This window comes from Carettochelys insculpta, chromosome 9, assembly GCF_033958435.1.
Source record: "Carettochelys insculpta isolate YL-2023 chromosome 9, ASM3395843v1, whole genome shotgun sequence".
Classification (NCBI taxonomy): domain Eukaryota; kingdom Metazoa; phylum Chordata; order Testudines; family Carettochelyidae; genus Carettochelys; species Carettochelys insculpta.
Genome location: NC_134145.1, coordinates 21,466,049 through 21,479,630, shown reverse-complemented (window position 1 = coordinate 21,479,630; position 13,582 = coordinate 21,466,049).

The following is a 13,582-nucleotide window of genomic DNA, read 5'->3' as shown; positions in this document are numbered from 1 at the left end:
CCAGCTCCCAGCCCCAACGCTGCCAAACCCAGAGATCAGTAGACCCAACCTGGTGCTCTCTCAACTTGGAACAATCCATGCTCCAGCAGGACCATGGATGTTGCTGGATGAGAGTACTAGATTTGAAAGTTGTAATCTGAAGGAACATTAGTCACCTTTACCTCTCCATCTTCCAACATAGAGAAGGAAAGGATACTACATTTAAGGTGGCCACTCCAGGTCCGGACCTTTGGCTCCTAAGCAGAGAGATCCAAGGCAGACCTGCAGAATTTGTATACTTCTGGGACCATCTCTGAGACTACACAGTTCCAGCATCTGTGGTTACAGATGGAACTTGCCAAGCCCACAATTAGCATTATCACTATGCAATGACATTTCTGCCGGATCTCAGAGGTTTTCATATTTCCTCTCACACCTGCAGAAGTAAATAAATAGTGAGCAATTGGAATGTGAAAAGCTGCCAGCCAATGGGAGCCTTTCCGACTGTTCCACCAGAGAGTTTTACAGATAGCTAGAGGGGAACTTGTGTTCTGCTACCTCGAAAACAATGGATTCATTTTTCCTTGTCTACCTCATTTCTGAAGTTTGTTACAGGTGTTCATTGCAAAACAAGATCAACGTTCACACTCCTGCAGCATTCTTAAAGCAAGAGAGAAAAGTACATTGGCTACAGCTCCAGAGCATACCATTTTGACGCTAGGAAAATTAGCATAGAGCATATCCAACATTTATTTATCTGGTAGTTTCCCCTCTACGTGCAACATTACCTTTGGACCAGCTCTTTTCCCAGGATTGATTTACAGGGCATTGTTCAGCTTTTGTAGAAAATTTTTCTCAACCAATACAGAACCTGCAAATCCAAGTACCTGTGAGTGTTTTGGTGAAGGAGCACGTGGAAATGGGGAGGGGGAACCCAAACAACTTCATGAAGAGGAAGCAGTGTACTAGAAAAATCAGTCTACTTTTACCTGTAGTCTATGGAAATCTGAGAATAATAAATACCCCATGGATTTCCCATATCAGGAAAAATAAACTGAAAATTCCGTTAGCCACAATTAATATCCAAATCAGCAATTCCAGAGGGATAGTTATCCCCTCTTGCAGTCAGCTCCCTGCCAGGCAGCTGAGGAGCAGGAAGCCTAGTTTTCATTCTGGTCATTTGTTGGGTAGGGTTGCCCCATTCTTCCTGTCTGACTCCCCATGGAATTGGCTGCGGGACCATTTCACAAGCCCATAGGATCCCAGTTGATCTGCAGGAAGCCAGAACCATCCAACACTCCTTCACTTCTCCACTGGCTCTCCTACCTCTAATTTGAGCCAGGCAAATTTTTTTCAGTGAAACAGTTTTGGGGGAAAATACGCAGATTAAGGTCAACCACAAAATTCACCAACTTGCTTCACTTAAAAGATAACAAAATCCCACCCCCCCACGTAATCTCTTTGTGCCGCAGCCCAACCAGCAATCCAGATAGGACCACCCACTCCTCATCCCAATCTTATCCATGCATCACCCACCCCACCCCAGGAAATACACAACCACTTGGAGAAGGGATCTCAAACTCACAGCCCATGGCCATCTATATCCAGAGCAGTTTTGTCCTCCTATCCCCTCCCCCCACATTACACTCCTTTCCCAGAGGGACACTGCCTCAGGGATTGCCAAGGGGGCCTGGTCGGGGTGGCAGTAGGGGTCTCGGTGTCTCTCTCTCTCTCTCTCTCTCTCACACACACACACACACACTCCATCCCACTAGTGGGAGAGTTACAATGCAGGGAGAGGGGAGGGGAGGGCAATGGCAAGAGTGGGGCTTCAGGGACAGGGACAGACGCACACACCCTGAGCCATTGGGGCTGGATAGCAAAAATGCTCTGGCCATAGATGGCCCGTGAGCCATGAGTCTGAGATCCCCGCAGTGCAACCTGAAAGGTGTGGGGAAAGTAAGGAATGCTGTAGAGCACATAACTGATTTCCTCTTCCCCTCTTCAGCGTCCTCAGAGACGCAGTTTGACCCTCTGATTGATTTAATACACATGACATAGTTCAGCTGGAGGATTCTTGGGGTAAGATCTAGTTCAGCAAACCCTACCTCATGCACGTAAGTCTATTAAAATGGGACCAGTCACACAACTCCAGGAGCGAAGCATTGGACCTTATATCAGAGCCTCCTATGGCTCAGTAAAATGCACCAGTAAAGTGCAGGCTGGGTCTGTCTTAAAAAAAGCTTTGGTATTTTGGTGCTGCCAGGCAAAAGGAGCATTTCTCAGAACTAGATAAGGCAGCACAACATTTGAGTCCTGCCTCTTTCGGTTTGTTGTTATTGGATTCTGTTCCAATTTTAAAAATCCTAGATATTTTAGTAACATTATCATTTATAATTTCTTTTTAGGAATATTATGCATTTAAAGTGACTTTCTCACTCTGTCACTGAGGAAATCTTTATTCCAGAAAACAGACTGAGTCATAATTTTAATAGAAAGAGACAAGAAACAACCAGCCTCAGTTCTTCCCGGATGGCTATTACAGCATCAAGTATCCTTTATGAAATACAGGAGAGTGTTAAAATAAACAAAAACTTACATGGTCCTGCTGGAAACTCTCCTAACTGTCTAGTACACATTTTTCTAAACTAGACTGTCTCTGCTTGTACCAACAGGTACAATTGTAAAGACAAATATTTAAAAAATGGTTTAGGGAGCTATTACTGATGGAGAGCAGAACGTGTCTCTAAACACTGAGCATAAGAACAGCCATGCTGGGTCATACCAATGGTCCATCTAGACCAGTGTCCTATCTTCTGACAATGGCCAATGCCAGGTGCCCCAGAGGAATGAACAGAACAGATAATCATCAAGTGATCCCTGGAGTAGAGAAGTCAACCTTAGGACCCCTTAAAATCAAAATAATGATATTTGTAGTGAAGACAAGTATATTATAAAATTCCTAACTCCCTTAAAATCGACTTTATGCTCTCGTGTATAGGTAGCCACTGAGAAGCTGGGCTGTAGCCTTCGCCCACCACTTCAACAATGGTTCCCTCTGATCCTGAAGGTGGATACAGAGATAGTCCTTGGTCTCCGCTGCCCTTTCCCAGGCCATGAACTTTTCCCATAGCACCCCCTATGCTCCTGAAACTCCTCCTACCCCTCTTTTCCTCCTGAGCAGAGCCACTCATCAGTCACCTGTTCCCTCCCAGCTTACAGACACCACCAGGCCTGGTTCCTCTGGGACCAAATCTGGGCGAGGTTCTATGGGCTGTACCTGGACATGTCAGGAAGCCAGGTCACTGCTGGTTGGGCAGTATACCAAGGAGTCCTGGCTGATCCTATAGATGCAACCAGAGGTCCCAGTCTCCCTCCTCTTAGCCACATGAGAGCTCAAATCACATTGGCTACGTCTACACGTGCAGCCAACATCGAAATAGCTTATTTCGATGTTGTGACATCGAAATAGTCTATTTCGATGAATAACGTCTACACGTCCTCCAGGGCCGGCAACGTCGATGTTCAACTTCGACGTTGCTCAGCCCAACATCGAAATAGGCGCAGCGAGGGAACGTCTACACGTTAAAGTAGCACACATCGAAATAGGGATGCCAGGCACAGCTGCAGACAGGGTCACAGGGCGGACTCAACAGCAAGCCGCTCCCTTAAAGGGCCCCTCCCAGACACAGTTGCACTAAACAACACAAGATACACAGAGCTGACAACTGGTTGCAGACCCTGTGCCTGCAGCATAGATCCCCAGCTGCCGCAGAAGCAGCCAGAAGCCCTGGGCTAAGGGCTGCTGCCCACGGTGACCATAGAGCCCCGCAGGGGCTGGAGAGAGAGCATCTCTCAACCCCCCAGCTGATGGCCACCATGGAGGACCCAGCAATTTCGACGTTGCGGGACGCGGATCGTCTACACGGTCCCTACTTCGACGTTGAACGTCGAAGTAGGGCGCTATTCCTATCTCCTCATGAGGTTAGCGACTTCGACGTCTCGCCGCCTAATGTCGAAGTTAACTTCGAAATAGCGCCCGACGTGTGTAGACGCGACGGGCGCTATTTCGAAGTTGGTGCCGCTACTTCGAAGTAGCGTGCACGTGTAGACGCAGCTATTGGTGACAGAATCCACATGTAGCTGCCTGCCTTGGCCACAAAGTGGTCCCATAGGATTGTGCAGTGGCAGCAACTCATGGAGAGGGGAAGGGATCACTTTTCTATCTTCTCCCCACACCAGTCATTCTCAGCTGACCCTCCTTAGCCTAAACTCCCACACTAGAGAGTTGTTTATACTTTATTCCTTTCTGAAAAGGAAATAAAAGCCCTATTCCTATTGAGCCTTACTACAACACTCCCTTCCTTTCCTTGATGTAGTGAAAGTAGACGTAAAAAAAGGCCGCTAGTGGATTTCCTGATCTAGATCAAAAAAGGTTGAAGGGATGACACAGGGTGAAAAACCAATATTTTTATGATGTTAGAACAAAATATAATGGGAAATTTGGAGTGAATTTGTAAAGTCTAAATTAAATGAATTAGAACATTCAAAATGAAATCCTTGTGTCCAAACAAAACAACATGGTAAAGTCAAAACAAAATGAAAGTCTTTGATGTCTTTTCTCCCAAATCATTCTGAAAATATTAAATTGAAAATGTCATTAAAATCAGCAGTGTATTGTGAATTTTGGGGGGCACTTTCATGCCAAAACTTTCCTTTAAAATTTGCAGTCTCTCCTACCTATATCTCAACACATGCAAGCAAAAGCTATATATTTATATATCACTCAAAGCTAGGCAGTTTTGCACCAGTTTTATTAAATCACACATCTTTAAAGCATAGCTTTATTTAGGCCTATGCAACTCATGGTATAGACTAGGGGTGGGAAGATATGGCCCATGAGCTGGATCCCACCTGCCTAACACTTCAAACCAGATTGCAGGCTGCATCTGGCCCACATAGTATACCCCACTTCTGGGGTAATGGTGAGGTCCAGGGGCAACAGGCTTTTTAAATAGCCACAGGAAGCACGAAGGTGTGGCTAGGAAGCAGAGGAGTGGCAGGGGCTGAAACCTGAGACCCCAGAGCCCTTTAAATTGCTGCTATTTAAGGAGCTCCAAGCCCCCCAGCACTACCACACTGCCTAGCATCTGCTGCCTAAGGTTCCTGTGACTATTTATAAACTCCCTGGCTGCTACCCCAGCAGCAGGATATAAATAGTATGTGGGCAGCCTGCAGGCTGTATCTTATCTGCCCCTGCAATACATGAAAGATGTTGAGGTAAAAATTGTGTAGCCCCAGAGAGCTTATCAAAAGTCATGGAGTGGTCCCCTGGGAAAAATTATTGGTCACCTCTGCTGCAGGGGAAAAAGACTTATCACCCACCTGCCCACCGTCATACAATCCCACTCACAAATTTGTCCATCTCTCTCTGAAAACTAATTAAATTGGTCACCCCCAGAAGACCTATTGGCAAGCTATTCTTCAACCTGGACAGAAACTTTCTTCTAATTTCCAGCTGGAATTGTTCATGGCCAATTTGGATAATTTTTTTCTTCTTGCTAATATTATATTTTATCTTAAATAGCTATTCATCCTTTCTGGTATTTACCCCACTCCCCCCAGTGCCTTTACAGAGAGCAATCTAATGTTAGTTACACCAGTTGGTGAGTTACTGTAAGGTACTCAGATACATTAGTGATGGGGGTGGTAACAGAGGATAGAACAGAATAGATTGTTTGCAGTGATGGAAAGAAGTGGAGGAGGAGAACAAAGGTAAGTGTAGATTTGTGGCAGGATGCTGCAGAGTCTACATGAGTAGCTAATGAGCAGCTTTGGAGTTTCAGGGAAGCTCTCCTTGAACTTGAAGACTGATTAGTTGCAGTCCAAGAGTGTTTGCTGATTTCTGAGATGGTTCCTCTGACCAGAAACATGCAAGAAGTGGAAAAGTGATGTGTGGTGACATGCCTGCCCAGACAAGAAGCACCACCACCGAGACAAGAGGGGGAAGAGGAGCTTGACAACCCAGCTGACCATGCATCCTGGCATATCATTCAACAACAATACATTGCAAGGAATGCTAACTAAAGGCTTTTACTGACACAATCACCCCAATAAACATGATGTTACAGATGTGTAAGGACTTGTCTACACACAGTTTCTGCACAAAGAAATTCAATAGAAAAAATTATATCGTTAAATCGGTGACATTCCCTACTTAGTGTGGACACAGTTCTACCAGTATAAAGGGAGTTACTGACAGTGTTATAGAATATTACTGAAGCAATCCACTCCTGTGTACACTAAGCTGTTCCCATGCTAATGGATTTCCCTGAATTAATGCAACCAGTTCTTCCCTGATTTAGTTTATCTCCAGGGGAAAACTGTGTGTGTGGACAGGCCTCGAGAAACATGTGTAGCTGAAAGTTTCTGACCAGCTAATATGTAAGACAGTAACATTGAAACAGTGCTGCATGCTCGCTACCACAGAGCAGTCATTGAAATGGCTATGCCATTAAAACATTAAATAATAGCATTGGCAGTTAAATATAACCTGTTGATTTGTAAGGTGTCTGGCTCCAAAACTCACCAGCTTATGAGCGAGGTACGAGAAAAAAAATAACTTTTTGATTAATGTGGAATCTCCTGGGAAGGTCAGCCTTTTTAATGATACGATATTAGTTCGTGTTTGATGAATGTGACTTAACAAGCACAAATGCCATTAGAGAGTTTGCTCAGAACAAAGTAGTCTATTTTATCTATGTATGTTATTACGGATGACAAAATTAAGTATGCAGCTGGCATTTTAATCAACATCATTGGTATGAATGTAATCATTATACTATATGGCTTTGATATTTGCAGTCATACTGGAAAGGTGTAACAAGTGGGGTGCCACCGGGTCAGTTTTGGGACTATTTCTTTTCAGTATCTTTATCAATCATTTAGCCAATGGCATACAGAGTACACTTACAAAGTTTGTGGATGCTACCAAGCTGGGAGGAGTTGTGAGTACTTTGGAGAATAGGATTATAATTCACAATGATCTGGACAAATGGGAGAAATGGTCTGACATAAATAAGGTGAAGTTCAGTGAGGACAAATGCAAAGTACTCCACTTAGGGAGGACCAGTCAGTTTCACACATACAAAATGGGAGAGGTAGCCAGTACCCCAGGCCCTTTAAAATACCACTAGAACTCCAGGCAGCGCTAAAGGGCTGGCTGGGGTGACTAGCTTCACCCATTCTGCCCAAGGTCCTGCTGAGCCCCCAGCTGGCACAGGGATCTGGCAATTCTGTAGAGCATTCTAGAACACCAGTAGGATCAGGAAACATCCCCACCATTAGAGTGATAAGTTGCATTTCCAGCACAGTCCTTGATACACTAGTATGCTAATTCACATGTTGCAACTTTGCCCATATGTTCAGAGGTCACATGTTTGTTTTGCAGTTGATTTGATGTTATATAAAAGGATCAAGGAAAATTTCAACTCCTGACCATGCTACATAACACTCCTGAATTTATTCTGATAAATTGGTACAGTAATTTAGGATGAAATGTTCAAACCGGGGCAAGCCTGGACCGAGGCTTCGAAATCCACACCTACGCACCAATACACCTGGTTTGATTTTCAGAGGTGCTGAGTGCATGCAGCTCCCATTGACTGCCATGGAATTTGTGTGCGGATGCTCTCTGCAAAGCATGCTACCGTTGTTTTAGTGCATAACTACAGATTTAGGAGGTGAACTTTAGGCAGCCTGCTATGAACTTTTGGGTTAAGAGTTTCTAGGAACTAAACTGTTGGTTAAATAATTATTTATAATAGAATGTCAATCTCTCCTTTTTCCTACATGTGTATCACTGGCGTAACAGTGCCCAGATACTGATCAAACCCTGAGAACAGCCAAGTACATGAAAGTATGACTGAGCACAGGACACGTGTAAAGCACTGTGCTTATGAATACAGGGGAGAATGTGATCAGCGGTCCAACGAGCACAAGGAAACTCAGACTTGCAGGAATAAACTATTATGGAGTCATGACACATAGCCAAAGCTACGTCTACACGTGAAGCCTACATCGAAGTAGCTTGTTTCGATGTAGCGACATCGAAGTAGGCTATTTCGGTGAATAACGTCTACACGTCCTCCAGGGCTGGCAACGTCAACGTTCAACATCGACGTTGAGCAGCACCACATCAAAATAGGCGCTGCAAGGGAACGTCTACACGCCAAAGTAGCACACATCGAAATAAGGGTGCCAGGAACAGCTGCAGACAGGGTCACAGGGCGGACTCAACAGCAAGCCACTCCCTTAAAGGGCCCCTCCCAGACACAGTTGCACTAAACAACACAAGATCCACAGAGCCGACAACTGGTTGCAGACCCTGTGCATGCAGCATGGATCCCCAGCTGCCGCAGCAGCAGGCAGAAGCCCTGGGCTACGGGCTGCTGCACACAGTGACCATAGAGCCCCGCAGGGGCTGGAGAGAGCGCGTCTCTCAACCCCTCAGCTGATGGCCACCATGGCGGACCCCGCTATTTCGATGTTTCAGGACGCGGATCGTCTACACGTGTCCTACTTCGACGTTCAACTTCGAAGTAGGGCGCTATTCCCATCCCCTCATGGGGTTAGCGGCTTCGACGTCTCGCCGCCTAACGTCGACGTTAACATCGAAATAGCGCCCAACACGTGTAGCCGTGACGGGCGCTATTTCTAAGTTAGTGCTGCTACTTCGAAGTAGCGTGCATGTGTAGACACGGCTCAAGTGTACCATTAGCATATGGAGGTCTATACATCACCCATATCTTCTCATACAACCATTTCTAGCCATACTCCTGCCCTTTAACTTTTTGGCACACTGTGTAAGAGAGGTCTGACATATCGGTTTGAGACTTGGTGACAGCAGGCAGGCGCATGCCAGCTTACCACTTTCCCTTCTCTCAGAGCACAGCAGCTTTGCATATCCTGCTCCTCACCATCCAGGCAGCTGAAGGATCAGAGCCTGGATGAAAAAAACATGCTGCCATGGGTTGAACTCCCCTGGGAGCAATGAGACAGGAATCCTCACTACCATCTCTCAGCATTACACCTGCTGCTGCTTTACATTTTATTCAGATTATTTCCCCTAATGTCCTTTATTTGGATAGTGACCCTTCTGATTCATGTACAGCTCAGGCCTTCTGGAAGCTGTGGGATTCATCCCTGCATGTACCAGTACTGCCTGTGGGCTGTCCTCTCTTCCCACACATCATCCTGTTTGTGAGTTGTGTGGGGAGAAGATGGGTGGTTGTAATTTTTTTTAAAACGTGCTGTGGTTATTTTGGAATTAGTTCGGAGTGGAAAACCTATGTATTTTATTAGCTAACACTGGGGTTAATTATAGTCAGCATCTCTGTGTTTGTATTATTGTTTATATTACTGTACACCTCCAATGGCACTGACTCCAGGTCTGGAGCACCCTGGGGAGAAATTAGAAGGTGCTGAGCACCTACACCAAGTTTTCTACTCCCCCATAAGTGCCTCTCACCCATGGGCAGCCTTGCACTTACCCACTTCTCTCCCCTTCCTCCCAGTGGTTGGGGGAGGAGATGGAGGATTGGGGAAACAATGAAGTGGTGGCGGGTCCTGGAGAGTAGCAGAGCAGGTGGCCCAGCATTCCACAAGCCAGGTTAGAAGTTGGTGCCTATGGACTCCTTAATTATGGAGCAAGCTACTGGTGTGCCAGGTACCGCACAGACAGAAAAAGAAGTGGCACCAGCCTCAAACAGCCTACAGTCTAAGTATAAAACAAGAGATGATAAGTTGGTATGAAAATACCGATAGAGAAGTACAAAGAAAAGTACAATGATGTGATAGAGATACCCCTGACAGGCAAAGGTCTGTTTTCCCTTCTAAAAATACACTATCTCGGTAAAATGTTCAGAGGGGTAGCCGTGTAGGGGTAGCCATGTTAGTCTGTAACTTTAAAAAAACAGCAGTCCTGTGGCACATTAGAGTCTAATCAATTTATGCATTTTCATAAATGCCCACAAGCTCATGGCCAAATAAATTGGTTAATCTCAAAGGTGCCACAGGACTACTTATTATTTTCATAAATAGACTCAAGTTGAGTATTTACTTCCTAGGTCACCTATGCCAAAAGATAGCAAGCAGTCCTGTAGCACCTTAAAATCTAACAATATTATTTATTAGGCAATGAGCTTTCGTGAGACAGACCCACTTCTTCGGATCTGGAGCAGAACTGAGAGATAAAAAAAGAGAAAACTGAGGAACCAGCTAAATAGCAGGGAAGGAAGGAGGAAGAGAGAGAAAAAGAACCTCTGCAAAGTGTCAGTTAAGTTAAGTGGGATAATTGCATTACCTAATAAATAATAGTTAGTCTTTTTTAGCTGCTACAGGACTGCTTGCTGTGTTTTGCAAAGATACATACTAACACACATAACCCACAGAGACTATGCCAAATATGTTATCTAGCTGCCTTGTGGTGAATGAGGGTGGGGCCCAATCTGAATCTTTCCTCCTGCTTTCTTCCAGACATCCACATGCTTAGCAAAGCAGTAATTTGCCTATTGATTGTATAATATACTTCTATCCCTACAGCCCTTATTATGCCAACAGCCCCATTTATGTGAATGGAGATATTTATGAGTAAGGTCTATCAGCATTAATATTGGTTGCAAAAGAAAGGCTAAAACCTAGTGCTTGATTCCGATTTCAAAGCACAATGAACAAGGAATAATTTGTTTTAAATCAATGGAGTCACATTGATATAAAAATGATAGCAAAACAGAATCAGAACTTCTGACTTTTCTAAAGTGAAAATGCGTACTTTTGTACATCTCCCAAGTCCCATCTCTCTGGTATGGTAGAAATCCCCCATCATCATTTGGTGCTAGGTTGTCACCAATACTCACACATGAATAAATGGATTTACTTCCTTCAGTTCACATTCAGAGTACCTCAACTGGAGTCAATAGAGTGAATTTGAATTTGTAGTGGCAGGGGATGAGAATTGATTCTAAGAGTTTTACTCCAGCTTTGGACTACAGGTAGACCCCCTCTGGCCCAGGACCCTCTGGTTTGGCAATATCCAGGGCCAGCATCAGATCAAAGACAGTGGGGGTGAGCCCAGAAGGCAACCCCGGGGGAAAAGTCTGGAGGCCAGGAGCAGTGGGACCTGAATGACCAGCTCTGGTCCAGCGAACCCCCTTGGTCAGGACCAGTTAGGTCCTAAGGGTGCTGGACCAGGGAAGTCCAACCTGTGGTAGAGTTGGAATCAAAATTTGGAACAGTTTTACAGAGCCTCTATAGCACATCATAGGTTTTAAAACTCTTTTATGTGTTCGTTAACCCAGGGGAAGGGTGTTTATTTTTGAACTGCCTTCAAAGAAAACTGGCCATAGTTCAGTTTGTGGTAATGACATGTAGATCACACATCTTTCGTGTAAATGTTCTAAAGCATTCTACACACATACAGATTAAACATAGGTGTCACTTAAAGTTCTCAGCATGGACCCAACTCTGTTCCCTCTGATAAGTGGCGCAACTCCCATCGATATCTGTAGGAACAGATAGATGACCACTTACGAAACTCCCACCCCACGTCTAACCAAAGAGTATCTGGAAAAATTAGATTTAACCTGTTTTAAAATGCTGGTTTGATGGATCAACAAAATCTGAGAGAATGCTGAGGCGTGGGAAGCAAGGAGGATCCAAGTAAAAATTGTGTAATGGAATTTGGGGAAACTGCAGGAAAGCAACAGCTGAACAATTTAGAGGCCGGGGGAGCCAGAAATTCAGAGGAAACGTGGTGTATGTGGAACATGATGTTTTAGTAGATTTATGTACTTTTGTCAAAACTTCAGAGAGAATTAAAAGGTTTACTGTTGTTGGCACAAGGTCTGGATACTGCGTATGAAGCAAGCAGGAGGGTTTATTACACACACACACACACACAGTGCTGGTGGAGCATCACTTTGTTTGTTAGGCTCAGTAAACATTGCCAAACAACAGATTACATTTGATTATATTGAATGTTCATGGGTGGAGAGTGAAGCAACAGGTGGAGTGGGGGCAGGGAAGAGGCACCAAAACAGCAAGGGAAATTAGCACAATTAGCTGATAACCTAAGAAGCTTACAATAGTGGTCTCCTCCTGCAGCTTACAGAAAGCTCTTTGAAAAATCAAATATCAGTTGACAGCAATGTGTAAAGTGGTGATGTGTATGTCCACATCAGGATGTTATCTTCGCATGGATATAACCATTCAAGTTATATTTAAAGAATCAAATAAGAGGGTAATGAAGGTATTTTGCTCCTGCTCCCCATGTGCTATCCTGATTTCTCACCCTACGTCTCTCTGCCTGGAATGTGGTTGCCAGGGTGACTGTCTCTGTTTTTATTCCGGCCAGGATGACCAGGAGATCTTGCGTGATCTCAAAATAAAAAAGGAATCATATAAAAAATGGAAACTAGGACAGATTACAAAGGATGAATACAGGCAAACAACACAGGAATCAGGGGCAAGGTTAGAAAGGCAAAGGCACAACATGAGCTCAAATTAGCTATGGGCATAAAGGAAAACAAGGAGACTTTTTATAAATACATTAAAAGCAAAAGGGTAGGCCCATTGCTCAGTGAGGAGGGAGAAACACTAAAGGGAAACTTAAAAATGGCAGAAATGCTTAATGACGTCTTTGTTTCGGTCCTCACTGAGAAGTGCAAAGAAATAATGTCTAACATAATGAATGCTAGTGGGAAAGGGGTAGGTTTAGAAGATAAAATAAAAAAAAGAACAAGTTAAAAATCACTTAGGAAAGTTAGATGTCTGCAAGTCACCAGAGCCTGATGAGACGCATCCTAGAATACTCAAGGAGCTGATGGAGGAGGTATCTGAGCCTTTAGCTATCATCTTTGGAAAATCATGGGAGACAGGAGAGATTTCAGAAGACTGGAAAAAGGCAAATATAGTGCCCATCTAGAAAAAGGGGAATAAGAACAAACACGGGAAACTACAGACCGGTCAGTTTAACTTCTGTGCCAGGAAAGATAATGGAACAAGTAATTAAGGAAATCATCTGCAAACACTTGGAAGGTGGTAAGCTGATAGGAAACAACCAGCATGGATTTGCAAAGAACATATCATGTCAAACCAATCTGATTGCTTTCTTTGATAGGATAACGAGCCTTCTGGATAAGAGAGAAGTGGTGGATGTGGTATACCTAGATTTTAGTAGGGCATTTGATATGGTCTCGCATGATATTTTTATCGATAAACTAGGCAAATACAACTTAGATGGGCTACTATAAGGTGGGTGCAAAACTGGCTGGATAACTGTACTCAGAGAGTAATTCTTAATGGTTCTCAATCCTGCTGGAAAGGTATAACAAGTGGGATTCTGCAGGGGTCTGTATTGGAACCAGTTCTGTTCAATATCTTCATCAATTATTTAAATATTTGCATAGAGAGTACCCTTATTAAATTTGCAGATGATACCAAGAAAGGAAGGGTTGCAACTGCTTTGGAGGATAGGGTCAAAATTCAAAATGATCTGGACAAATTGGAGAAATGGTCTGAAGTAAACAGGATGAAGTTTCATAAA